This window comes from Zosterops lateralis (genome assembly GCF_965231275.1).
Source record: "Zosterops lateralis genome assembly, chromosome: 3".
In the NCBI taxonomy this organism is placed as follows: Eukaryota; Metazoa; Chordata; class Aves; order Passeriformes; family Zosteropidae; genus Zosterops; species Zosterops lateralis.
The window spans coordinates 94,813,614-94,839,853 of NC_139764.1; the positions used below are offsets into that span (position 1 = coordinate 94,813,614).

General features: G+C 36.4%; 1 protein-coding gene and 1 long non-coding RNA gene across 2 annotated transcripts in view; one reads left to right on the forward strand and one right to left on the reverse strand.

Annotated features, from left to right (window-relative positions):
• SNTG2 (syntrophin gamma 2) overlaps positions 1 to 26,240 on the forward strand; it is a gene marked incomplete at its 3' end in the record, with an annotated part of 217,993 nt that overhangs the window by 38,003 nt on the left and 153,750 nt on the right. The window lies entirely within an intron of this gene.
• LOC310907498 overlaps positions 6,774 to 26,240 on the reverse strand; it is a 245,642-nt gene continuing 226,175 nt past the window's right edge. The window contains exon 2 of the long non-coding RNA XR_014589629.1: positions 6,774 to 6,905. This is a non-coding gene — a long non-coding RNA (uncharacterized lncRNA). The remainder of the gene's footprint in view (positions 6,906 to 26,240) is intronic.

A 26,240-nucleotide genomic window follows, 5' to 3' on the forward strand; every position in this document is an offset into this window, starting at 1 on the left:
GATATGGTCAGAAAATGGAAAGGCTAAGTTTTTCATCTATAGGTTGCAGATCACTTTTTTGCAGATTGGAGGTTCAGGCCTTCTGTTAAAAAGGCCTGAAAAAATAGTTATTTGTGATGTAGTGAAGTGAGGAAGGATGATGGAGCAAAACTTAAGCTGGGACCAGGATGGACTGAGAGGAGAACCTGGAAAAAATGGCTCCAAGGTGATCAGCTCTGACTGTGCTGGATCGTTCTTCAGGTCTCTTGGCCCAACCAACCCAGGACAAGTGTCATGTGCTAACAGGACTCTGTCTTGAGATAACGCATATTTCTCTTTGTTCTGGTTTGAAGGCAATCCAGCAGGAGGAATTAACTCCACACAAGTATCTTGTGAGAGATTCTAAGTCAGAATTACTATTTAATAGGAAAATTAAAATAAAGGGAATAGTACAGAAACTCTGCCTTTAACTGATGAAGTCAGAATACAGCCTGACACCCTGTGTTGGTCAGGGTGATGGTAGCAGTCTGATCAAAGGGGTCTACAGTCCCCTGGGGTGGCAGATGTGGTTTTGTCAGGTGATCTTGTGGCAAGGCCTGGTCCTTCTCTGGAGGTCCAGTAGTAGTTTCTGAGGTCTTGTCCAAGAATCCAGTGGTAGTGCTTCTCTGGTGTTCCGAGTCTCGGATTACATAAAGGTAAGGATGTTTGGTTCCTTCCCCAAGGGTGGAACATCTCACAGTGGGATGGTGTTATTCTATGAGACACTTTGATGGCCCATTAGCAGAGATGGGCCCCTCAGTAGCTGCTACTTCCCTAGAGGGAGTTATCAGGATGAGTCATGGAGAAGATAAAGAACACTGCACCACCTATTTTAACAGCTTATGTACGTGGTAATAGAGTACATACTTTTGGTTATACCTTCCACTGTTACCCAAGACACTCTTGTACTTTACTCAGCCACTCACAATAAAATTACACTGTGTCTAGTTTGTTTCTTGACTAATTAGTTGTTTGGGCACCACATTCTTTTCTTTAAGATCTAAAGGTATTTGTAGGATACTTTGAGCAGTCCTTATGAATGTGCTTGCGAACTATTTTCTGAGCCTTGTACTAGCAATAAAAAGACCATATTTCTGGGTTTCATAATCCCTATGGCAATATGATAAGGCTTTTTCTATCTTCTGGACTCACAGTGTAGGTTTAAGATATTCAGAGGGCTTTTTGAAGTGTCATTCTGTTCACAGAGATGATAATTAAAGCAGATGATGATAGGAAAGGGAGGAATCCTATAGAATTAGGTCAGAGCCTGTAGTTAGGAAGTATAACATAGTGATGGGAGAATCATATGTTGGAATGGCATCTGTAATATATGGGAAAGTGGTGCTAATTAGAGCGGCATTATACTAAATGTAAAAGATTGAATATATATTGTTGTAATGGATTTCTCATTGTGTTCATTGGTTTTCAGCAGGCATCATCTGTTCCTTTAATCTTGAAATGATAATGCCTGTGCCATATGTTGTGCTGTGTTGCTCAGTTAGTCTGGAGACAAGAAACACTTGTATATTGTGCTTCAGAATGCAAGTTCCACTGTTGGTTTGGGGGGATTTGGTTTTTTTTGTTTGGGTTTTTTGTTTGTTTGTTGTTTTTGTTTTCTTGTTTGGTTGGGTTTGGGTTTTTTGTTTGTTTGTTTGTTTTGTTTGTTTGTTTGTTTGTTTTTACTTATTATTTGAAGGAACAGGTTTGAAAGCATAAGTCTGATAGGGGGATTTGTATTGTGCTTTGTGTTGTTCAGGGTACAGGAGAGGAATTTTTAATTTCTTTGAACTACACAACTCTAAGACAAATATTTGGCCTAATTAAGAGATAATAATAAATGTTTTGTAAGGACTACCTGAAAACATCCGCAAACAGACTAAAGGATGACAGGTATCTTGGCCTTAATTGGCAAAGGGACACTGCAGATGAACTTTTGCACAGCTATTTGGTAAACTGAATTTCCTTCTTGTCAAAATATGCACACCTCACTTTATTTGAGAACTAAAAAGTGATCCTTGCTTACAAACTCTTCTTAAAATGAAACGGAACATAGGGGTTGGAGTTTTCCTCAGTAAAACTAATTGCAAACAAAGCCAATGCATCCTTCTAGCCTGATTCTTAGTTGCAGTTTTGAGGAATGCATTTGGTAAATGACTATGTAAACTGTATCAGTCCAGATCTGTAGTGACTTTGGGACGTTTGGCATACATTAATTAATAGGGACTGGGGTTTTGAAGAAAACTCTGTGTGATGTTAAAAATGCAAGTGGATTCTGTTTTGACTAGCATGCTTGTTTTGTTTGGGTTTTTTTTTAGCTTGGAGTCCTGCTAGGTTTCTTCAGGGTCAATTGGAGCTATATACCATAGTAGAGATTATAATTTCAGTTTATTACTGTTACTGCTTCACAGAAGGCAATGTTACTAATATTTTGTAGATGATTGTTTTCTGGTGGAGTTTGGTGGGGGGGTTTGGGTTTGGTTTTTTTTGTTTTTGTTTTGGAGGGGTTTTTTTTGGGGGGGGGGTCTTTTGTAGGTTTTTTGTTTTTTCGGGGTTTTTTGTGTTTTTTTTTTTTAATTTTTGGGGGTTTTTTTGGATTTCTTTTGTTGTTCGGGACTTGTTTTGTTTATTTTTGTTTTGGTGGGTTTTTTGGGGTTTTTTAAATAGCAGTTATTTCATTAAAAATTGTTAAAAACGGTAATTACCTCTGTAATTTATTAAGTGGTTAGTGCACACTTTTGACTTATGGTTTCTATTAAGAATGATAGATACTACATTCAGTATTACCTGTCTTATGCTTGGGGCTAATGCAACTGTGTGTGTGGCTGAACTTTCTATGGTTATGAGGTAAAAGTAAAAGTATTGAGCAGGGAGAAAGGGATGCAAAGGGAATTTTGTGAGGATGCTAGCCTAGGACAAGTGACAGCTCAGTTAAAGCAACTGATCAGTTTTCTGCCCCATGTGTACCTCCTGTCAGACACAGTCTTTGGTCACTGCTGTCTCCTGGCCTGTTCTGGTGCATTTGCTGGGGAATGCCTGAAGTACAGGCCAAACTGTGCCAAGGAATAAGCCAGCATTTAATTAGTATGTGTGATTTCTGTCCATGTCCCAGCCTGGCTTGTTTGTTAGAATGAATATGCTCTGGGAAAAGTCACAGGCTTTTCTTAGAGTTTTTCATCATTTTTAGCATGTATCTGACTCAGATCGTTTCAGCCAGTAGTTACTGTTCGTGCTAAAGCCTTGTTGTTTAAGATGACTGGCCTTCTGTAACTTACTGCTTTTTTGCCACTTTAAATATGCTTGTTGTTATTTGCTTGCATGCTGAGAACACACATGCCTTTGAATTGCAACAAAATCTGTAATAATTCTTTGGATAAAGGTTTTCTTTGGGCTTGTTTTCTGCAGGTCACATTATGGATCTCTAGCAACAAAAATACTCTTCAAGATGAGAAAAATCTGATAGCTATAAACAACAAGGAAATAACTATGTGTAGTGGTGGTTGATAATTATTAACTGGTTATTTATTCACTACATTGGTTAATAGGTCTACATTGTTGGTTTTTTCCTTTTTTCCAGTGGATTTATATTTAAAAATGGTTATATGCAAAAGAGCAAATTCTCCTTGCAGATTTAGCACTCCAACATCTTTTAAGGTCAATAAAACAGAGGATTTCAAAAGCAGTAGCTGTAGAGTTCTTTTTTGGCATCGTGATTTTTTCAGAAAGGCTTAGATTGACGGTCCTAGCAAAAAAATTTAAATTAATAATTTATATAAAAGATACATTAAATATTCATAGAGAGTATAGAAAGTATGTTTTTCACCTCAAAATACTATAGGTACTATAGTAAAAATCATGCTTCTAGAATCAAAAAATACTGCTTCTAGCCTAAACATAATTAAATGGTTACAGACAGAATAAACGCCTACATAATGAAAAGGATCACAGAACTTTGCAGTTTGGAAGGGGACCTCTGAGGATCCTCTAGTCAAACCCCTCTGCTCCAAAAAAGATCAATTGCAGCAGGTTGTTCAGGGCTGTGGCTGGTTAAGTTCTGATTATCTCTCAGAATGGAGACTCCACAGCCTCCCAGGGCAATCTGTTCTAGTGTTCAACTATCCTGCCAATAGAACAGTTTCTTTGATGTTTGAATGCAGTTTCATGTATTCAGTTTGACTGAATTCATTGACTCTTGCCTGTTCTGGATCTCTCTGGAGGGACAGTCTTCTTTACTGTCTCTTTCAGGTACTTACATACAGTGAGCAGATGTCCCCAGAGCTTTATCTTCTCTGGGCTGGACAGTCCCAGATGTCTTTGTCTCCTCCTGCAGTTCCCTGCACTTGCTCCAATATTTCCACATCACACTAGTGCTATGGGGAGGGAAAACATTACTTCCCTTGACCTGCAGAGGACAATCTCTCTCATGCAGCCCAGGCTGCTGCCAGCCTTCTTTATTTCAGTGGTGTATTGCTGGCTCACAATCCCTGATCATGCTCAAGGTGGTGTCCGTCCAGAGCCCCAGATCTTTTCTACAAAGTTACTTACCAGTGGCAATTGCCCCAAGCCTACATTGGTGTATGAGGTTATTCCTTCCCAGGACTGAACACTTTTCTTTGGACTTCATTAAACTCTTGTTGACCTGTATTTCCAGCCTCTCAAGGTTCATCTGAATGAAATACAAACATCCTTTGTATCACCCATCCTTCTTGCTTTATGTAGTCTGCAAACTTTCGGAGGATGTTCTCTGTCCCATTACCAGGTCATTAATTGCAATGTTAAACAGTACTGGTCCCAGTATCTACTTCCCGATATTCTACTAGTGACTGGCCTACAGCTGGAAATTCTTCTGCTTTCTCATCACTACCCTTTGAACTCAGCCTCTGCTTCTCAGTCCATCTCACAGTCTACTGATCTAATCAGTGTTCTTTTGTAATCTTTCATTTGCAGGTCATATTTCAGTATTTCAGCTTGTGCTTGTTGCCTCTTGTCTCTTCTGGATCTGAGTCACTTCCTTGGTGCACCCATCCGTATTTATATATGCTGAGGAGGTTCCATGAGTATTTTTTTTCTGGGCTGGACAGTTCCAGATCTCTCAGCATCTCTTAGTATCAGATGCCCAGGTGGGCTTTGGCTTTCCTAACCTTTGAATAGTGTCTTTTTCTTCCTTCTAGATTACTGGTCTAGATTACCTGCTTCTACCTCCTGAGTACTTCCTTCTTCTGTCTCAGTCCAGTCAGGGACACTTTATTTACCCCTGCAGGCATCTTGCCACCTTTGACTTCTTGCTTGTTAAGATCAACGTATTCTTGAGCTTGAAAAATCCATCAGCTGTTCGGGGTTTCCCTTACCACGACTATATACTATAGAATTCTTCCAAACTGATTTCTGAACAGGCTGAAGTCTTGCCTGAAGCTCAGTATTAACAGTCTGCTTTCTGCTTTCTTCCCTCTTTTCAAGGTCATGAACGCCACAGTCTCACGGTCTCTGCAGTGAGGGCTGACCGTGGCCTTGCATGCCCAGCTGGAGCATGGTCTTTACAGAGAAGTTACAAATAGAGCCATAAAAGAAGTCTGTTTGAACTAAAGCTTGCTAAAAGTCAAAAAAAAGAGAAAGAAAGGGGTCGATGTTTCATATTCAAATCTGATCATAAATTGCATCTTATGGAGATTTTACTTACTTCTACTTATGCAGAGATGTCATTAATTCTAGAGTATATATTTTAATGGATGTAATCCATTGTGCCAGACACTGGTGAAAATAATACTGGTTTTGACAAAGGATAATTTCATTTTTTAAATCTGATAGTTACTGTGAACTCTCTTATTTTGGTAACACAAATGCAATTCACAAGTCTTTTCTGTCACAAATTGTTTTGACACTGAAGAAAGGAATTCATGCCTTACAGGAGAGAAGAATCTTTCCTTCACTTTACATACTTGTTTGTATTTCACTGACCACAAATGCAAGATGCACAGCGGGTTCTTTTCATTACATGACAACTACTTCTGGTTTGGTAGAAAAACTCCTGGAGCCTTTGAATTGTGTTGGAAGTTAGGTTCCACTGTTACTGTGACAATTAAAATTAAAAAAATATTGAACATCTTCTTTCAGGCTAATAATGTTCTGTGTTCCACATGACATTTTTTTAACTAATTTGAATTAAGTTGCTTTGAGTCTGTTTTGGTTTACTCTTTGTTAAAATAGTGGTATTATTGTAGCCTTTTTCTTTGTGAGATTTTTGGTGCCTCTTGAAGAAATGTGCATTTCCATAGGCACCTTTTCTTGAACGGAAGAAAGAACAGTTAGAAGAGGACTGTCTTCTGTGTCTATGCCTCATACGACCTGAAAAGTAAAAAGTAGTTTCAATCTTTTTTATTTTTCCTTACCATTTTGTGTCTCTAAATACCAAGAGTACTTACAAGCATTAGAAGCACAATTAACACAGATCATTTAGTGGGATGAAAGAGCATGTTGTAGATGATCTGCAACCCATTAGACGATATTCTGTGGCACTATGTTGTGCAGTTCAATGTTGATGTGTGGCTCTTTTACCCTGTTATATCTCTTAAGTGAGCATATCAAAACAAAGAAAATGCGGGATTTGAAAATCTAGATTTTCATAGAAATAGTTGCTGAATATTTTTCTATTTGCTGTTTCTTGAGTAAAATTATGAAGGCAACACCTTTGGGCTTCACTTCTCCTTTGAGATCTTACAGTCAATAGATTGAAGAGCATGGATGAAAATAATGCCAAACCATTTTTAGTTGTTTTGGTTTTGGGTGGGTTTTTTTTTTTTTTTTTTTTTTTTTTTTTTTTTTTTTTTTTTTTTTTTTTTTTTTTTTTTTTTTTTTTTTTTTTTGTTTGTTTGTTTTTGTTTTTGTTTTTGTTTCTATCAGAGAATGGATTCAAAAAGATTCAGTGGTGTTTTATTGGTCATATTTCAATTATTGGTCATACCTCAAGTAATGAACATGATTTAATAGGTGTTAATATATAGAAGTAAGTAGTGTGAACTGCTTTGAGAGTTGTACTTGGTAAGCTATGAGAATTTATCTAAAATGATTCTATGATTTCTTGTGTACTGCAAGAATAGATCCACATTCATTTTCTGTTGCTAGTGGAAAAGATTATATCTTACTTCAGTCTTGGAACTCAGAATCTGCATGGCAAATTGAATTTATTTTCAGTTAATATCATTGCTTGTAATTGTGCACAGCTAATTCTTTTCACTCTTGCCTCTAAGCAGGCCAGTTTGACCCTTGTTTCTTGTATTTTAAAAGATAATGGGAATACATAAACTTAGTTTACAATAAATTATTCTAAAGGCAATGAAGCCCTATCCAGTAATCTCCACTGCAGCATTTTTAGTAGGAAGTGGTCTGTATGTATTAACTAATTTTAAATTTTCTTGAATCTTCTTCTGGAATATTTAGTTAACTTTCAAAATATGGATGCTAATGTAGAGTATCTTGTAAATCATATTCTTGCACTTAGACAAACAGTGTGTTAGCATTATTTCTGACCATTTTTGGAGAACATTTAATTTTTCTGAGCTAGATTTTTGTGCTGCTAAAATGACTAAAAACAGACAGTGAAATTTCTCAAATGAAACCTGACTTTAATTAGTTGAATGACAAGCTCTTTTTGAGTCAGTTTTTCAGAGAAAGGTTGTATTCTTTTACATCAGTTAAATGCTACTTTATTCTTACAAAGGTTTATCTGAATTTAGCTATACTATGGATGATGCCCAGATAAAGAACCAAGAATTAAATAAGATGTTCCTACATTAAAAAATCTGAGGTCAGTAAAATGTCTTATCTAGCACTGCTGATGCTACATTTTAATACTTGGCATCATGTAATTTGTGTCTTTATAACAGTGAGGAGCTTGAGGCAACCATTGAACTCATTCCAAAGTGAGTTCAGTGTATATAAGCATCTTCATAAAATCTTCTCTTGCTTCAAACATCCTTTTGAAACATAGGCATCAATGAATTAGATGTAAGATCTGCTTTAGAAAACCCTAGATCATTTTCGAGGAGAGACATAGAACTTTTTTCAAAGATCAGATTTCAGTGTTTATCTCAAATCTTTTAGCACTCAAATTTATTTATGAAAGTAAGAAAACAATTTGAAGTATCCTGGAAATACAGATGAAGTTCTTGTATCACCTGGCATATTTTCTAAACAGCTTTCCTCTAAAGAGATTTAAACCTTGGACAATTTCCACCCAAAAGGTAATAGATGGGATTCCTGCAAGAATACTCAAAGATTTGGCTGATGTCCTTGTGAGGCCTCTCTCAATAATTTTTGAATGGCCTTGGGAATATGGAGAGGTCCCAGCTGGAAGCTGGTCAGCCTTGTCCCAGGTTTTAAGAAAGGCAAGAAATATGACCCTGGAAACTACAGGCCTGTCAGTCTCACTTCAGTGGCTGGTAAAATTATGAAGAAGATTATTCTGGGAGATACTGAAACATGCTTACAGACAATGTAGTCAGTGGTCACAGCCAGCAGGGCTTCATGAGTGGAAAGTGTTGCTTGTCAAAGCTATTGTCCTTACATGAAACATAACCCATGTAGTTGATCAAGGGAAGCCAGTTGATGTCATCATATGGATTTAAGATTCCCTTCCTCAGGATTTAAATGTGGGTTATATAATATGGTAGAAAAGACGTGGGATGACAAATACAAAGAAGCTATTACTGTGGTAAAGGAAAAATGTAGAAGTTATGGATGTTGTTTGTAACAATTGCTTGAATATCATGTGATTTCTGACAGTGTGTCACGTCTCTACACTGTTGACAACATCTGCTACAGGAAGGTGAGATGGCCCAGGAGATGGTTCTGGTCAGATGGGTCAGCCCTCTGCTCTCAAGGGTTTTTGTAGGTGCTTGTTTTTGATGTGGACTATGCAGCTTTCTCCATCTGTCATCTTGTGGAAGTTCACTGGGACAGAGGCCATCCCCAACAGGTGTATTTGCTTCCTCTTCTGAGGGGTAAAATAGTTCATCAGGGTGGACCTGATCTGTTCCTGCCACTGGCCTCAGTGATGAAGGATGATTGTGGCTCCATTGAATTATTTGGGGTTTATTCCATCATGTCTATTGGCTTGTTGTGGGAATAGTGGGAAGGTTCTTGAGAGCTTTTGCTCTGTATGCTCTCATGAAATGTCAGTACTGTAGTATTTATATTTAACCTGATTTAGGGTTTGTATGATACCACTAATGAGTATAACAAATCTTATTAGTATGGCAGAAATAGAATTTTCCCATTGTTACATTGTTTGTGTTCCTAAACAGAAGAGGCGTGTGATATTGAAGGGTATATGAGAGTAATACAAATGCACATTATTGGCTTCTGACAACCTTTGTATTCAACTAAAAAAATTTATTACACTGCTAAAATAATAATGATTTTCCCATTAGGTTCTGAATTGATCTTTAGTAATATTGTTTATTGAAAATATTTGAGAATGTTAAAGGCCTATTTCTGTGCTAAGCAGATTTTGTTGATACACAAGGGTGATAGTTTTCTGATCATATTAAAATTCTTTATTTAATAGTCAGAAGCCTAGGAAGTGAATTTAAAATGCTGGTGCATTTGTTTTTCAAGAAAACAATTAGTAAAAATGTGATAATCCACTCTGAGATGGCTGCTGGCTATTTGACACTTGCCTTTCTCTCCGGGGTAGTTTAGTTGTCCAAAATGTTTAGATGATTTTATTGACTGGTAGAGGACTGTTGGATTCTAACAGAAAATACTTGGATGCTTTTATTTGCTCTGATATTAATCTATACCATGGCATCCCACAGCCCAGCAGCAGGGAAAAAAGTGTGCCTCTTATGTCTTTAGGAGCATACACTTGGTGTACACTTGGTGTTTGCAGGGGATTCTGCATTCATGCTAGAATGCCTTGTCCTGGGGCTGCCTCATATTTCTGGAGAAGCAGTAGCATCTCTTGGATTTGAGTTATTTCTCTGTTTCCATAAAATGTACAGTGGAATAGAAGCTACAGGAGAATTACAGGAAATAATAGTATTGGAATCTCATATATCCTTAACTCAATATAAACAACTCATATTCTGAATTCCATAAATTACTAAATTAATGCATTTAAGAATCTAAAAAAGCTAAATTTAAGTACCCAGAACATGCTTTTTACGTGTTTTTTGCAATCCTAAGGAAGAGTGATGTTTGGTTCAAGAGGTTTTGACTGAATAACTATATCAGTTAAATACTGTGATTAATGCAGTAATTGGTATTGTTGGTCTTTGCAAGCTTTATGTAAAACTTTGTATTAAACTAGACAATGCTAAAAACCCCCTTGAAATAGTTCTTCTTAGAGGGGAAGGGTAGCACTTCTCTTCTACAACAATTGTTTTGCCTATCCATTGTGCTTTATGATGCTCTAAAAATCTCATCACATAAATATTGTTCCTTTTTGGCAACAAAAGTCAGGCAGTGAATTAAAATGAGTAATATGTTTGAGGATTTATCCGATTTGTGTTTTCCGAGAAATGTAATTTCATGTCTGTCTACTTTTTCTCAGAGATTTCACATCTTATGATGTTAGTAACCCAAAATTTTATTTCTGCATTCCAATGAAGTCAGTAAAAACATAGTAATACCAAAGAATAAAAATTATCTTTACTATATTTCTAATTGTATACTAAAAGTAATGTAAGTAATGTGTTGTGATTATGTAAGTTCTTAATATATTTTGTTCTTTAAAAATGAATTAATTTAATTTTTAAAGATTAATTTCAGTAGAATATCTGAGTCTTACTTCTTATGAATTTCAGCCAAGTTAGTATAATTTAAAAATGTCTGGTCAGCAAGAAGGATGTGAAAGATACTAATTTAATAAATCTGTTCTAGTTCTGTGTAGGGAAATTGACTGGTGGGGATGCAAAAGATAAGAACAAGTAGAGCTAATTGCCAGCTAACCTTTATTCCCTACTCCTTCAGAAAGTTTCTTACCATAGAAGAGATGACTGAAGGATCACATCCCTCCTACTAGGAGTGGAAAATGTCCTAGAATAACAAATAACAGAGTCTGTGCTGTAAAGATTTCACTTTTATCTGGTGTTTCTAGATTTAGCTACAAACCATTCTTTGCCATGTAAACAGCCTTCACAGGAAAAAGAGAGCATCAAGTAACACTTCAGGAAAATACTTTGCTCAAACTTGGTAGTATGTGCTACATATTTAATCCTATATTAATTTGAATTACATAAAGTCAGCTCAGATTTGGAATTTTTAATATCTCATTAAACAGTGTTTTAAACAGAAATTATCATTTGGTCCTGAGTTTATAGGGTGTTAATTATGTTACAGTAATTAATTTTACCTCGATTTGTGACAAAGACCTGAATTATGTGCCAGCATAGCAACACATGTGCTGAGTCTTTTGTTTATGCCTTGGCAGAAGTGTCCTCTCCCTCCCAAAAAGAGAAATTATAGCTGTGCTTTAGAAACATCTGCTACAGCTACCAGTTAAACTGTGTGCTTTTACACTCTTTGGTAACCTTTTCTGCAAAGTTTATAGTTAGAATTTTGTAAGATAAAGTCTGTTTATTTCAAGCAATGATTTTATGTGTTTATTTACTTATTTTTACTTAGAAAATCCACCAGTGGCTTCAGTGGAAAAGACTGCCTGAAGGCCTTGCAGTGTTTTAGGTACAGCTTTACTCTAGCTGCAGTGCAGAGCTGCATCTCTGCAGGGGAACTCAGGGGAAGGCTTTGCAAGGTGTAAGAAATCAGCAAAAGCTTCTACACTGTGGAGAAGGATGATCACCACGGAGACACAGCCTGTGTGACTGGAGAAAATTGTTGTGGTAATTTGTTCAAGTGTCCAGTAATTAAAACCATCTGCTGTCAGTAAACTCCACTGTTTGCCCTCATGCTTCTCCATGGCTCTGGCATGAATCTCTTCCAAGACTGTGCAGTCTTTGCTCTGAGAGATACTTACTTTTTTTTTTTTTTTTTTTTTTTTTTTTTTTGTAACTTTGGCTGCTAGACTTGGTGTAGAAATTTCCAAGCCTTTTAAAAGAACTTAAAAGTTCCTAGGTTCTGTAGCAGGCAGGTCCTGAAGGGTCTAAATTCAGGTTCCTGAAAAATACCAGTTGTATTGCTCTTTTACTTCTAAACATTGTTGAAGCAAAGGGGTGATCTAGTAGCTGCCTCCGGGTATTTGAGGGGCAATTACAAAGTGGATGGAGACAAAAATCACCTTGTACTACCAGGTATTATAACAAGGGTGCAAAATGCAGCTTGGGTTGTTTGGCTTTAGATGTAGGGAAGAAAATTCCCTTTGGAGGATGGAGTACTGCAGCATGAGAGCAGGTTGTTTAAAGACTATAAAACCCCTTTCCTGGAATGATTTTTAAGACTTAGCTAGACAGAGCAACACGTGGATTGGTGACTTGCTACTGGATACTCTTCCACTTAAATCTCAACATACAGGGCACCTCCAGAGGTTTTTATTGACAAAGTCCTGTGTCTTAACTCTGGAGTGAGTTAGCCAGACTCCAGCATGCGGTCACTCACTTCAGCCCATTGCTCAGGGGCCTCCCATGGGGAAGGAGTGGGCCCAGCATGGTCATTCTCCTTCTAAGCCATGTACTCCCAGATGCTCCTTTTCCAAATCTGACTTACAGAGACTTGCAGTGTTTCCAGTAGAAAACCAGTTCATTTCACTATTTTTTTTTCAATTTTCTAGTGGCCTGGTCTGACTTTCCCTTGGTTGCTACTGCCTGAGCAGTAACAGAAATTTACGGGTAAGGCACTGCTGGGCTTATAGTTTTAGATAGGCCACATGCAGAAACGTGGTGCAATTACACGTGGGGAGGGTGAAGAAATACCATTCTTAAATATAATTAGCTTTGTCTCTTGGTCGCTGACAATTTATATTTTGAGCAAAATATCCTTTACTTGCTTAGCAAACTGCAAATACTGAAGAATCCGTTTATCAAACCAGTAACGTAAGGAGCAGGCAGGTAAAGAGAAGGCATCAGGAAGAGACTCATGTTTATTTTATGGTGGTTTCTGTATGGGCAAGGCTGTCAAGTTATGGCTTGTGTTTACATCAGCAAAATCCCTGAACTAGAGTAGAAAATGATGAAAAAGCAAATCTAATTGGGTGAAAAAAATCTTTTAATAGGAAATTGTTTTTTCAGTTCTAAATGTCAGTTTAAAGTTCTAAATAGTCTTGCAATTGCAAGGAACTATCTGTATGTTCTTTTATCTGCTGGTGTTGCAGTTGAGCATGGGAACTGAGAGCAGGAAGGTCTCCTGTGCTACTGCAGAAGGTTATGGTGTTCATGTGATCATCTGGAACCATGTATTTCCAATAGTGAAAACATTTGTTTCTCAAAAGCATGTAACTTTTTTCATCCATTCTGCAATTTCTTATCCAAATTCATGGACTGTGCGCCCTCTCAGAGCCCACTTTTTGACTTACATATGCAATGGTGTATACCACTGACTACTGAGGAATAACTCCTCTGAATAACAGATAAATATAAAAAGGCTTCGGGTGTTCAGTAAAATACATTTCATATTATGCTCAAGGAAAAAACTTAATCCTTGGCAACTTGAATGGTTCTAACAGATAAAATTAAATTACTGAAACATGAAAACTTCCTGTATTAAGAGCAGCCTTTAAAAATTGTTTTCTTGAACAGTATTTTCATGTGGAAATTGATTCATTTACCACCTGCTTATGTGACTGATTGCTGACCTAGTAATCGATTACTTGAACTATAAGTTCATTAACAGATTTTTGTTTCAGTTTCCCAAGTATATTTGCTGGCTCTCTTAAGTATTAAAAAAAAATTATTCAGGTATATGGAACTAGATATTTTGGTTACTTTGCCTTTCTTAGAAGATGAAACATACCTGTTTTAAAAGTGAAAAGTGCATGTTTAATTGACTGAGAACAATAATTTCAAAAAGATGATTTTTCTTGGCTAGCAGACCTGCCTCTTAGTGAATTAATGAGATTTTGGCAAATATTCTCTGTGTAGAACTAGGTTTCTGATTAATCCTAGATTTATCAGTGCTTCTTTTTTTTTTTTTTTTTTTTTTTTTTTTAATAAAGGGATACATAGCTTCTTTAATCGAATGATTAAAAAATTAAGAGGGCCAAAATCCATACAGAAAACATTGTTTGTATTCAGCAGAGACAGTGCAGAGAAATTAAGTTCTGAAAAATTTAGAGGAATATATAGGTGTCCATCTTCACTTGAAATTTACCGTTCTACTTGTCAGCTTCTGGTTACAAAATATGTATTTTATAATTTTTCCCATATAAGTGGTTAAAAGCAAAAAAAGATATCCTTATATTACTTTATTTCAAAGAAATAGTAGAGATGTTCATCTCCCATTAGTGATTTCTTTTTTTCCAAGAGTCTTGTCAGATGTTTCCAATAGGATTTTGGAATGAATTGGTGTTTTAGTAAGGAAATGTGATGTCCTGTCTCTTTGTAAAGAAATATTTTATCACTTTTCTTGTGGATGATTCACTCACAAATAGATACCTTGTCTAAAAGTTGAATTTGTTCAGAAGACACAGGTGGTAAAGACGGTGTAGGAAGGGAACCTCGGTTATGGAAGTATTCCCACTTTAAGCATTAAAATCAAAAAGTGAATCTGATGTGTACATCTGGTTGTTACTGGAGATTCAAGTTGGAAGGAGTTGCTGGAAGTGCTCTGGGGTTTGTGTTGCAGGCAGAATAACTGCTGAGCTTTGAACACTGGCTGAAAAAAATAGATCTGCACCCAGTGGCCAGTGCATCCAGCTAAGTACAGCTATGGGACATCTAACAGAGCTCCAGTGTTAAAAGTGGGTAAGACTGATTTTGGCCCAGCAGGATTGTTGAAAGTCTCTTGTGCCATTTTCTATGTTTGCCCTGCCTACAGACCAGCTATTTGCAGTCCCACAGCTGCTGGTTCCAAACCAGGGGCCTTATTCAGGTAGTATACCTATCTCACAAAAAATATTTTCATTGTCTGTCACTGACTACAGACTTGTCTTACCTTACTTAGCTTCCTGACAAGGCTTGTCAGGCATACTTTGCCTGACAACTTTTCTTAGGCTTACCTAAGAGGGGGCTCTGTTACAGCTTCTTCAACTGTAATAGTGACCAGGAAATTATTCCCTTATCTGTTTTGATTTTAGTTTAGTATTGTAGGATTGTGTATTGAAAAGCCATTTTCCCCACAGAGTCCCATGCACTTCTATGACTAATAGTGTAATAAGTTGCAAACTCCATGTAAGATGAGCTATGACCATAGGAGAAATGTATAGCTCAGAGGACCAGAGGCATAGAGTGACAGCAAAGCAATTAAGTTGCAAGCACAGAAGATGACATACACATATCCCAGAGCTATAAACTGCTCAGAAATGTTCAGTTGCTGATCATGGAGGGATTGAATTCTTTGGAATGAAGTAAAATTTGCTTTAGGAATTCAAAAAAGAAAAACATCCAAGATAAAAAATATAATAAAGCATACCATTATATTAAAGTTAAATGGTATGTGGAATTCAAAACCAAGGTAGTAAAAAGGATTTTTTTTTCCTCATTTCTAAGTGTTTCATGATCTCTATTTTCTTCTGTTTGGTTGGTTGTAGTAAATTTCTTGCTCTATGCAAAAAGACAGCAGGTTAGTTGGCTGGGCAATGAGATGCTTGAAGAAATTCCAAGGCAGCAGCTCAAACTTGGCTTAACTTCGGGACAGTTCTGGAGGAATGTGCCTAGATATAAAAGTTAGGGATAATCTCAGCATGAGAGTGTAGTTTCTCATTGTTTTATTTGGAACAAAGTTGAAAATAAGTTTTTTCTAACCACTTCCTTTAATTACGCTAATTTACGGATTGGCCCCATAGAGAATTTCATTGAAATAACTGAAGAGGTTGCAAATTGGGGGGTTGGAGAGCTGGTTTGGATTCTTGCATTGCTTTTTCCAGCAAACAAGGTTTAATTAAATCTTGAAGTCTTGTTTACCCGTGTTCCATTGCAATGCTTGGAAAGAGTGCTTTTGAAATGCATGTGTATTCATGTTACTTTTTCACCATCCTGCGTCAAGGGAAATATAGGTTGGATATTAGGAAGAAGTTTTTCACGGAAAGAGTGATTAAACACTGGAATAGTCTGCCCGGGGAGGTAGTGGAGTCACCATGCCTGGATGTGTTTAAAAAAAGATTAGATGTGGCACTTGATGCCATGATCTAGTTGAGTTGTTAGGGCTGGGTTGTACTCGATGACCTTGAAGGTCTCTTCCAATCTACACGTTCTGTGATTCTGTGATTTGCATAGGACACAACACTACCTGTTCTTTCCAAGTGTTTTTGGTTAATAATCTTTCAGTTTTGATTTTTTTCTGCCTTGTGTGCTAGCATTAAAATTCTTAATTAATTTATGAATGGTAAACTCATGATTTCAGGGTATATTAGTAAATTATAACTTACTGATTTATTAATAAAACCTTAAGGGAAGACTTGTTATAAAAAAGTTCTCACTATAGTCCATCTAGTCTATCCTTTTTTTTTCCCCACATTCCTTTAGGCACTTCTATCAAAGACTGAGAAACAAAATATTCTTAGCAAATGAGAAGGCATTTATGATGAAAGAAGCCTGATGGGAAAATATTTCAGCTCTTCTTAAGTGTATTCGATGGGCCAAGTCCTTGCGAAAGTCAGGGTGTTAGGGAAGCCCAAATAATTTGTGTAGCAGTTAGGTATATTTACCGTTAATAATTGCATTGCTAACCATTTTTAAATTTGCATCATGTGCTTTTTCCTATAGACTAACTGATTCAAAAGCAGTATTGATTTACTGTGCTATTATATGGTCTAAACAGATTTCAACTTGGATATAGTCATATTAATTTTTTTTTCCTCAAAAATCAAATGTTGGATTACTAGAAAAAGTTCTGATGAACAGTTGAACTTGGTACTGTCTAGTCATATTTGTCTTCTTTAAATTCACTAAAATATTGGTATGTATTCATATATAGCCATGGGCTTATGTAAATCTGGATGACTGCCAGGGCTAGCCATCACAGGCTTAATTTACAAGTATCTTCTCTATTGCTACCTAAAGAAATTAAGAATAGGGCAAGCAGTTGTAAGGCAGATGGACCTGGACTCAGATAGAAGGACTATACAGAGAGATAATATGTAACAAATAGTCAAAAACATGGAAAGGGTGTGCAGTGGAAACAGTGAGTGCTTGCAGAGCATGGGAGAGAAATGGAAAATACAGTGAGGAGGGAGAGTATTTGAGAAAAAGAGACAAAATGGTAATCAGATATTTTAAAAGATGGGAGTTTACCTAAAGCTGCTGGTTTAGACCAGAGGTTACATGTACAGACTTGTATGCCTTAGTAGCATCCTAGATCATTGCTTTGCATGCAATGCAGGCTCTGCATTGGGAAAAAAACCCCACAAACAAACAAACAAACAAACAACAAAAAAACCCAACCAAAACAGTTAGTTTGAGATTACTTAGGTTTTGTTTTGTAGCATTCTGCAGTAGAATGATAGCAGATATGTGCTCATTCCTGTGTTCCATGTATCTCCTAATGTCTACATGGTGCATTGTTGTAATGTTAGTTACTGCAGGATGTTTTATACCGTGAAAGACATGTATGGTTTTCATAACTTGTTTGCAGTTCTGATCATGTCTGAGTATTTTTGGTTGATGTGTGTGGTAAGGACTAGAAAAGAAGTGCAATCACATAAGTTTCAAGCAAAGATGGATCAAGTGGAAATGGATTGCTTTCTAACAGCTTACGTGCAAGAGAGATGGAAATCCTTGCATGCAATTTCTACACGGTATAATTAGCATATGATGTCAAATATTGTGGAAAATGTTTTCTATGCAGTATGATCTACTGCTATGCAGTAAGGATCTTCCTTATGGGCATTCTGGAATCAGCTACTGTATTCTTTATGAAATTACAGTATTAAGCCAGATTAAGTATCTGCAGAAACATCTCTGGAACATTGTTGAGTTTTGCATTAAAAACTGTGGAGAGATTGGCAATCAGTTTTCTGCTCAACTTTTTTGCCTCATCTTGATGTTTAATCTCTGCTTCACTCTTACTAGCCTTTATCATAGCTGTTAGTTCAGTAAGGGAATATAGTATCACTTCTTGGTAATACAGATTGAATGCTAGTGTGAGTAAAACTCCTTGTACCGTAAGTATTTTATTTTATAGCTACATTTATTATACATGTTGCACAGTGTGCCTTGCAGTAATCAGAAAAGAGTAATGGATTTGGTGTGTTACTCAGAGTTAACGATATCATAAATACGCCTTCAGGAGGATTATATACATATTACAGGGGGCACACAGTGTGCAACCTGTCAATGCAAACTTTGGGGAGAATAAAATGACCGTGTAAAATGTTTATTATTTCAGTGGAACAAGTGAAAATCTGAACAGTATCCTGCAGGGCTAGAATATTTTCTGAGGGAGGTAATGTAATCTGAATATTCTCAGAATTCTGAGAATCTGAGAAAGAAGAAATAATCAGTCTTCACAATGACTTAATTTCTACGAACTGGATTTACTTTGAGACTTTGGGAATTGCACTACAAATAGGAACAAAAATTATGTAATCATCTTACCTCTAGCTGAAAAACATTACACTGTAGGCCATAAGCACAAACTGAAATTTAAAAAAAGATAAAAAATAGGGAAGGGATGGACAATTGAAAGGTAGTGAATTCATATTCATTGACTCTGTCACACAGCAAAAACTGTCTTTAATAAACATCTTTCTTATTGACTTTGTTCTTTTTTCTGATATTGTCATGCAGAAGTTTAGAACTCTTTCATGTATTCTTCTTCGATCTGCAGATATATTTCTTCCACAAAGGGACTATTGCAGAAAATTGAATATCTTATAGATTTTATATAGCCTACTAATAATGGCTTTAAAAATTATGTTCTTCACTGTGGAGAACACTTTTGAATGTTTCTATTTCTCTTGCATTCCTAGTTGGGGATGGGCTTTTTTTTGGGTTTTTTGTTTGGGTTTTTTGTTTGGGTTTTTTTGTCCTCTTCTAAGGCATCTTTGAAACTTTTTTAGTTTAGTTAGCTTTCATGGAGTTATATTTGGCATTTCAAGAATAATAATCAATATGAAGTCAAATGTTTTTAATGGAAACATTTTCCACACTGAATAGTTGAGTGTACAGGGAGTAATTTTTATAGTTTCCTCCAAATATTTTACTTTCTTGCTTTATCTTTGTTGTGCTAATCCAATCAATATTTAATTCTGTCCATCCCACAGCAATGAAACTGATACTTTTTGCTCTTTCCCACTGTCAGAAGGCTTTTACATGTCACAAACTTACATTATTTTGGAAGGAATTAGGATTATAGTGACTACATGAGTTTTCTCAATCCTCCATCTTTGCCAAGCTTTCAATGAGAAGCAGACTTCCTGTCTTCTTTTGCAGTAATGCCCTCAGATAAAACCCCAGATGGAACACTTTCCTGAGACTAAAAAGTAATCTGATTAAGCAGCCTGGAGAAGAGATTGAGGATCAAGATTTGATACATAGGTCTCTGTGTGAGATAACATAAGCAGTAGATTGTATGAATGTGTGTACAAGATCTGTTTCTTACAGATTTTAACCTCTGCTGTGCAAAGTTGCCTCTCAGTTGGTTGAATGAATCCTGTGAAAATTGTCTGTAGGAGTTGACATAATAACCCTGACAATTGAAGTTAACTGCACCTAAATTCAAGTTAGAAAATAATTTCTCTGTCAAAGAGCATTTCTGCAGTTCTGTGGTGATGTTTTAAGGCTCAGCAAAGGTTGATGCAGATAAGCTGCCAGTTTCTTTATTGTGAGCTGCATAATAGAAAGAAGCCCTAAACATAGTGCTGCTCACTTCTTAAATATTGTAGTAAAATTAATCTATCAGGCTTTTCTAGCAGTCTTCCTGCAAAGAAGGCCAGAAGTCAAGGATGGGAAACTGATCTTGGTGGGGTCAGGATTTGCAGTACCTTTAAGTGTACCTCAAATGCAAGATATGAAAGTAGAAGTTAAGAATTCAAACAGAAGCAGGTTCTTACTGAGGTCAGAGCTGCAGTCTGACCCCACCAGTCTGTTTCTGATAGTGACAGTGCAAGATGCTAAACCATATTTTAACTTTGGAAACTGTGATCCTTTATTGTATCTTATTTTTCTTTTCAGTAATACTGGTAATGCAGATAATGCTGTCAGCCTGGAGAACTCTTCTGATTACAGATTTCCCAAGTTCATCATCTGCTGTCTAAATTTTTGTTTGTTTCCTGAGTCGATGCTGTGTTTTGCTGCTGCACAAACCTTGGTGAAAATCCCTTTGGTATTCACCTTAACCTACTGTTGTTAAAATCTTATAAAACTTGCTCATATTCTCTGCAGACTTTTACTTCTGAGAGTTCCAAATTTCTTTATTTCTGTGTAGGGCAGCTGCTTCACTCCTTGGCTGTACACTTCTAACTCTGCTGTGTCTTCTCTGAGATACAGAGACTGGAACTACATGTAGAAATTGTGCTTTGTTGAATGGATGCCCTGATTTTTACCATTGTAAGTTGAAGAGAGATTCCAGAGTAAGACTGGTGTGGTTTGTTGTGTGCTGTTTGTTGTGGATGATCTTAAGTTTGGTATTTGGAACTATTGTTTCTGAATTGAGTAATACAACACTTCAGCTTCAGGAGTAAAGACTGTTCTCACATGCATTCATTTCATAACAAGCCCAGAATTGGAGAAGATGGTACACCAATTCATTACCAGCTCAACAGCCATGACATGTAAGAGTAATTTTAGAACCTAATACATTTTTTTGGCAAAACTTCATTGATTTCTGTTCAGAATTGATCCAGGAAGTTCATTTAAGTCAGTCATGTGGGTATGGGAGTTACTCTATCACTTACTGTCAACGTTTTTTGAAGAGAAAATCAATGTAAAGACAAATACACTTTTCACTGTTATGGTGTGAAATTGTTACACTATTAATTAAAAGTTTATTTCAATGATAGTTTATGTGTTAAAGGTTTTGAGGCAGTATACATGTAAGGTTTACTGAAATTATTTTGGAGTTACGTATAATTGAAAAGACTTCTTCACAAAACTGATATATTCAAGAAAGATATCAATGCTAAATAAGCATATGGATTGTATAATTGTATTCATTACATTTATCAGACTAAATGTGGTTTTAAACAGTCAGGCTAACTATTTCTCTTTTCTATTACGATTGCAGCCTAAAATGTATTGAAGTTTTTTTACCATAGAATCATAGAATGGTTTGCGTTAGAAGGGAGTTTAAAGATCAGTTCCAATCCCCTCGACCATGGACAGAGGCACCTTCCAGTACACAGGCTGTTAATGCCCCATGCAACCTGGCCTTGAACACTTCCAGGGATGGGGCAGCCACAGCTTTTCTGGGTAACATGCTCCAGTGCCTCATCAACCTCATAGTAAAACATTTCTTCCTAATATCTAGTCTAAACTTGACTCCTTTCAGTTTAAAGACATTCCACCCTCTCCAATCATGAAGTGATTGTAAATGTCATTGTAAAATGTCTCTTCCCTTCTTTCTTGTATGCCCCATTTTGGAGCCTTCTCTTCTTCAGGCTGAAAAACTCCAGCTTTCTCAGCTTGTCTTCATAGTAGAGGTGCTCCAGCCCTCTGACCTTATTTTGGATGTATTGTTTTGTTGTTGTTGTTTTTGTTTTGTTTTATGTTGGTTTGGTTTTTGTTGTTTGTTTGTTTGTTTTGTTATTTTGTTTTGTTGTTTGTTTGCTTTGTTTGGTTGTTTGTGTCTTTTTAGGGGCTTTAGTATCTTACAGGAAATTCATCTGACTTTATGTGAAGCTACAGTTTGGGTTTTGGGGAATTTCCCCTTTCATCTTCAAAATATCCTAGCAAGGGAAAACTTACTATGTGTGTCTTTGGGAATCTCCCCATTTCTCTCCAAAATATCCTAGCAATGGAAACTTGTAATGGTTGTAGGCATTTATTAGCTTGAAGATCTGAGGCTTTGTCTTGTAGACTCAGTTGACAGAAGTCCCAGTGAAAGCATAGAAATTTCAGTGTATTTGTACCTTTGCATACTATCTACTTTCGTATTTTTGAGAAGCTGTTTAATTTACACATTCTCTGTCAGCATCTCTGTAATTTCATTATGCATATTCATATGCTATAAGCAGAAGTGCTGTGAATATTCAAAATGCATGTATGTCTGTATGTGTAAGTGCCTACAGAATTTTAGCTTATGACTGAGAAGAGGAGGAAAATATATATAAATTGTGTATTTTAAGTATCTGTTGCAATAATTTAAGTAACGAGATTTTTGATAATTATGTCTTTAAAGTACTTAGAAATTTACCTCCATATTCTATCTTGTTAAAAATTTGTCTGAATTTATGTCTTGCCTTTCAAGTTAGCAAAGATTTTAACACTTAGTGTCTTGTAATATTGTATTCTGTGCAGATGGAAATATTCAGAGATTTTATGTTCAAGTTGCACAACATGTCACACACCACAGGATCACAGCGTGGTTGGCAGGGACCACGGTGGGGTCATCTCGCAATCTGTCCCAGTGCTCAGTCACCTGCAACAGTAAAGGAGTTCTTCCTCATGTCCAGGTGGAACTTTCTGTGCATCAGTTTCTGCCCATTGCTTCTTGTCCTATTGGTGGGCACCACTGAGCAGAGCCTGGAAACATCCTCTGACACCCTCCCTCCATTAGGAAGCTTTGGCGGGGTCGCCTCTCAGTCGTATTTTCTCAGGTTTTAAAAGGCCCAACTCTCTCAGCCTTTCCTTGTAAAAGATGTCCTTTATTTCAGAGTATTTGTGTCATCATTTCTTAGAATGGTTTAATCTAAAAATATACATTTGTCAATTATAAGGTTCAGTGAATGAGTTTTAATTTTCCCAGAAAAAAATGAGAGTTGAAATTTGAAGAGTTTGATATGATACAAAACTTCCAAAGAGAAATTCTAAGGAGTAAGCTCCCTTTGTCTTTGAACAAAATGAGACTTCAATGGTACAGGAAAAGTTGCCATTTTGCAAAATTGTCCTTATGGTTTTTTATTCACTTCACTGGACAGTGCTTTGACATAAGTTTTTACAAGTAAAAATCTTCTACCATTGTTTATATCTCTGCTTTATAAGCCACTTTCTGTCACTTCTTCCTGTTCCACCCAAGGGGTTCTGGAATCAGTGTGTAGTTTAAATCTTGCTGAGATCTGAAAGATAGTAAAATTTTCACTGGGTTAGTCAAGATTGGTAAGGGAGGGAGAATAAAGTTGATCATTTCTTCCTGGGAACACAGGAAGACTTTAAGACATTTTGTCATGCAGCTTGAGAGAAGCTGGCAGAGTAATTATGTATTTTTTTCAAATTATCTTTTCTCTTGAGTAGAATGATAGATGGTGAAAGAAAGGTGAGAAGTGTAAGGTAAAGAAGAAGAATCTGAGTTTATAGGAAGAAAATAATAAGGTGAGGTATTGAAGAAGGATCTGGTCTGTTTGCATGAAGATCAAGTCCTTTTTTTGTGTTTAGGGACCTGTTGGTTATATCAGAGTTCAGCATGAACTGATTCATCCCAAGGGATTCAGTTCCTGGAGGAAAGAGAGATCCAGGCCAGCTGGTTTCTTTTCAGAGATCACCAATAGCATGTATAGAGTTAGCAAATGATGTTTCAGGTGTTATATCTACAAATGAGAACAGTTCTTGTTATCATCATGTCAAAAGTGTGTGTGATGTGACATGGAATCTATAAAAACTGCATCCAGTTTCTGGAAAAACATTGGAGAAATGCTTGAGAACCCGTGTGGACAGAACAGAGCAATCAGAGGCTTTTGTCAACAAGTGACTGACAAATGCCCTGCAGATGAGTGATCATCCCTTCTGTTTGCCAGCCTCTCAGCATTGCAACTGAAAGAGAACATTGAGTGTTATTGTAAGGTAAGTTATTAATTGAAAGAAAAGATTAAATTTTTTGTTTGGAAACTACAATGGCGATTATATGATCACTGTTTTACTTGGCAACTTTTTGGTTTGCTCTGTGTAGATTTAGAGTGTAATTTCTAGTTTCTCTTCTTAAAAAAAACAATAAAGATGGGAGCTGAAACTAAATGATCTTTAAAATCTGTTCAAACCAAACCATTCTATGATATTTTATTGACTAAATTTAAGTATTTGTGATTAGGAAATACTTGAAAAATCCTGGAGTAATCTTGGAGTTTCTCTTTTATTTTGTCAATCTAGTGTACATGAACATGTATTTAAATTTTAGCTGTATTTTTCTTCTTTAAGTTCAAAATAAAGACTGAATTATACTTAATTTATAATCCATGGGAAATATTTTCCAGCTATTCTGTGTATCTGTGTAATTTTTTGTTCTTTTTAACTAACGGTGTATTCAGTGTTGCCTACAGTCACATCTGTTCAGTGTCCTCTCATACTAGTTCATTAAGATGTCACTATCAAAAGGTTTGTGTCCAAAAATGAAACATTTTTTTTATTATCAGATATTGTTTCCTCAGGTTATCTTTTTAAAAATATTGGACTGTGATTGTACTTAGCTCAGAGGAAATGGTGAAAGTAGAAATAAGTATTTGTTCATTTGAAATTGGTTCTTGTTCATATGAGGTTAAAGGGAAGAACTCTGAAAACAATTTTTCTTAGAATAAAGACTCACTAGTCAGTGGGTCTTTTCTATTGTTGCTTCATACACATTAAACAGTTTTGAAAGGTTTATTTAGGTATAGGCTTAAGTCTGGTGGCCTAATTTTGCTTTTTTTGTGTCACTTGTTCTGATGAATATGCTGCCTTCAGACTGACTAGATTGTGCCTCTCACATGTTCCCTCAACCAGAGCCATGTTTGAGCAATTGTCTTCTTTTCCTTTCCTCTCTTGCTTTGCAAAACTATTTCCTTGTAATGTTCTTACCTTTAATTCAGTCTTTCTTGAAGAGAACTCATTAGAATTATGCACAATTTTAAATCTTTATCATGCTCCGGTTTGCAACCACCTTGTGACATTTGTTTGTGCTGTGAATGTACTACATTAATAGTTCAGAAGAACTCTGTGCAGCATTTCTTCTCTCCCAGCCATGGAGATGCTAATATTCTAGTCTTGACATTTGTATTTTTTAACAGAGTAGCAAATTCTGACAATTTTATTGAGCAAGTGCAATTCTTGCTCTTCATATTTTAATTTTTTTTTTCTTGGTACGGATGTTGTCTCCTATCCCTCTGCCATTACCAATTTTCTTTGAAAAACTTTATAATTAATTATAAATGCAGTCTTAGGAACATTTGGACAGAAGAGTATCCTTTGGGGAATTCCCTTGTTTCATACTTTTTCCCTTCAGTAAACTATTCCATGTTTTTAAGACTTGTCTCTTGCTTTGTATTTTCTTGTTTTATAGACATCTCTGATAGCTTAGGTCTGTCTAACTTCCCATCTATAAGGATAGGGTCGATACCAAATTAAGTTGTGTAAGGCAATTGTTGTTATAATGAATAATGTGTTTTATCATGTTTTGTATTTACACTGTCCTTTAATTACTGCTTTTGTAAATTGTACTGTCTCCTTGCATGATCAATAAAGTCAGAGTAGGAGATCATCCTTGCCAATTACGTTCCTCTGGAAGGTAATACAGGTACTTTATATACACAGTAGTCTCTCCAAATCTTTATAAAGGAAATAAATAATTGCTTGCAATAAGCAGAGGGCAGTACAAAAGATTATTTGTAGGGTGGCATAATCTGTCTTGCTTGTAATTATTTTATTATTATAGTTTTTTAACTATAATAATAGTTAAAATAGTTATGGAAACATCCCATAGCAATTTAGCTTTGCATTAGCTCTTGTCTTCTGGGAATCCAGGAGGTAAGGGCTGCTTGTACTGTCCCAAATCCCAGACTGTATCCAGATGAGAATACTTGGCTCCTCCCCCTGGGCAGAGCATCTCACAATGGGATGATGAGTTGTGAAGTGGGTCCTTGATGGCCCATTAAACAGAGATAACTCCTGGAGGGAGTTACCTGTGAGTCATGGGCAAGGTGTTGATGGGCCATTAGCAGAAGAGCCCAAAGGAAGAGGACCTGGGAAAACACTGCCCCACCTGGTTCCAACAGCTCATGAAGATGTTGATAGAATAAATACTTTGTGTACATCCTACATTGCAACCCAGGACAATACTCA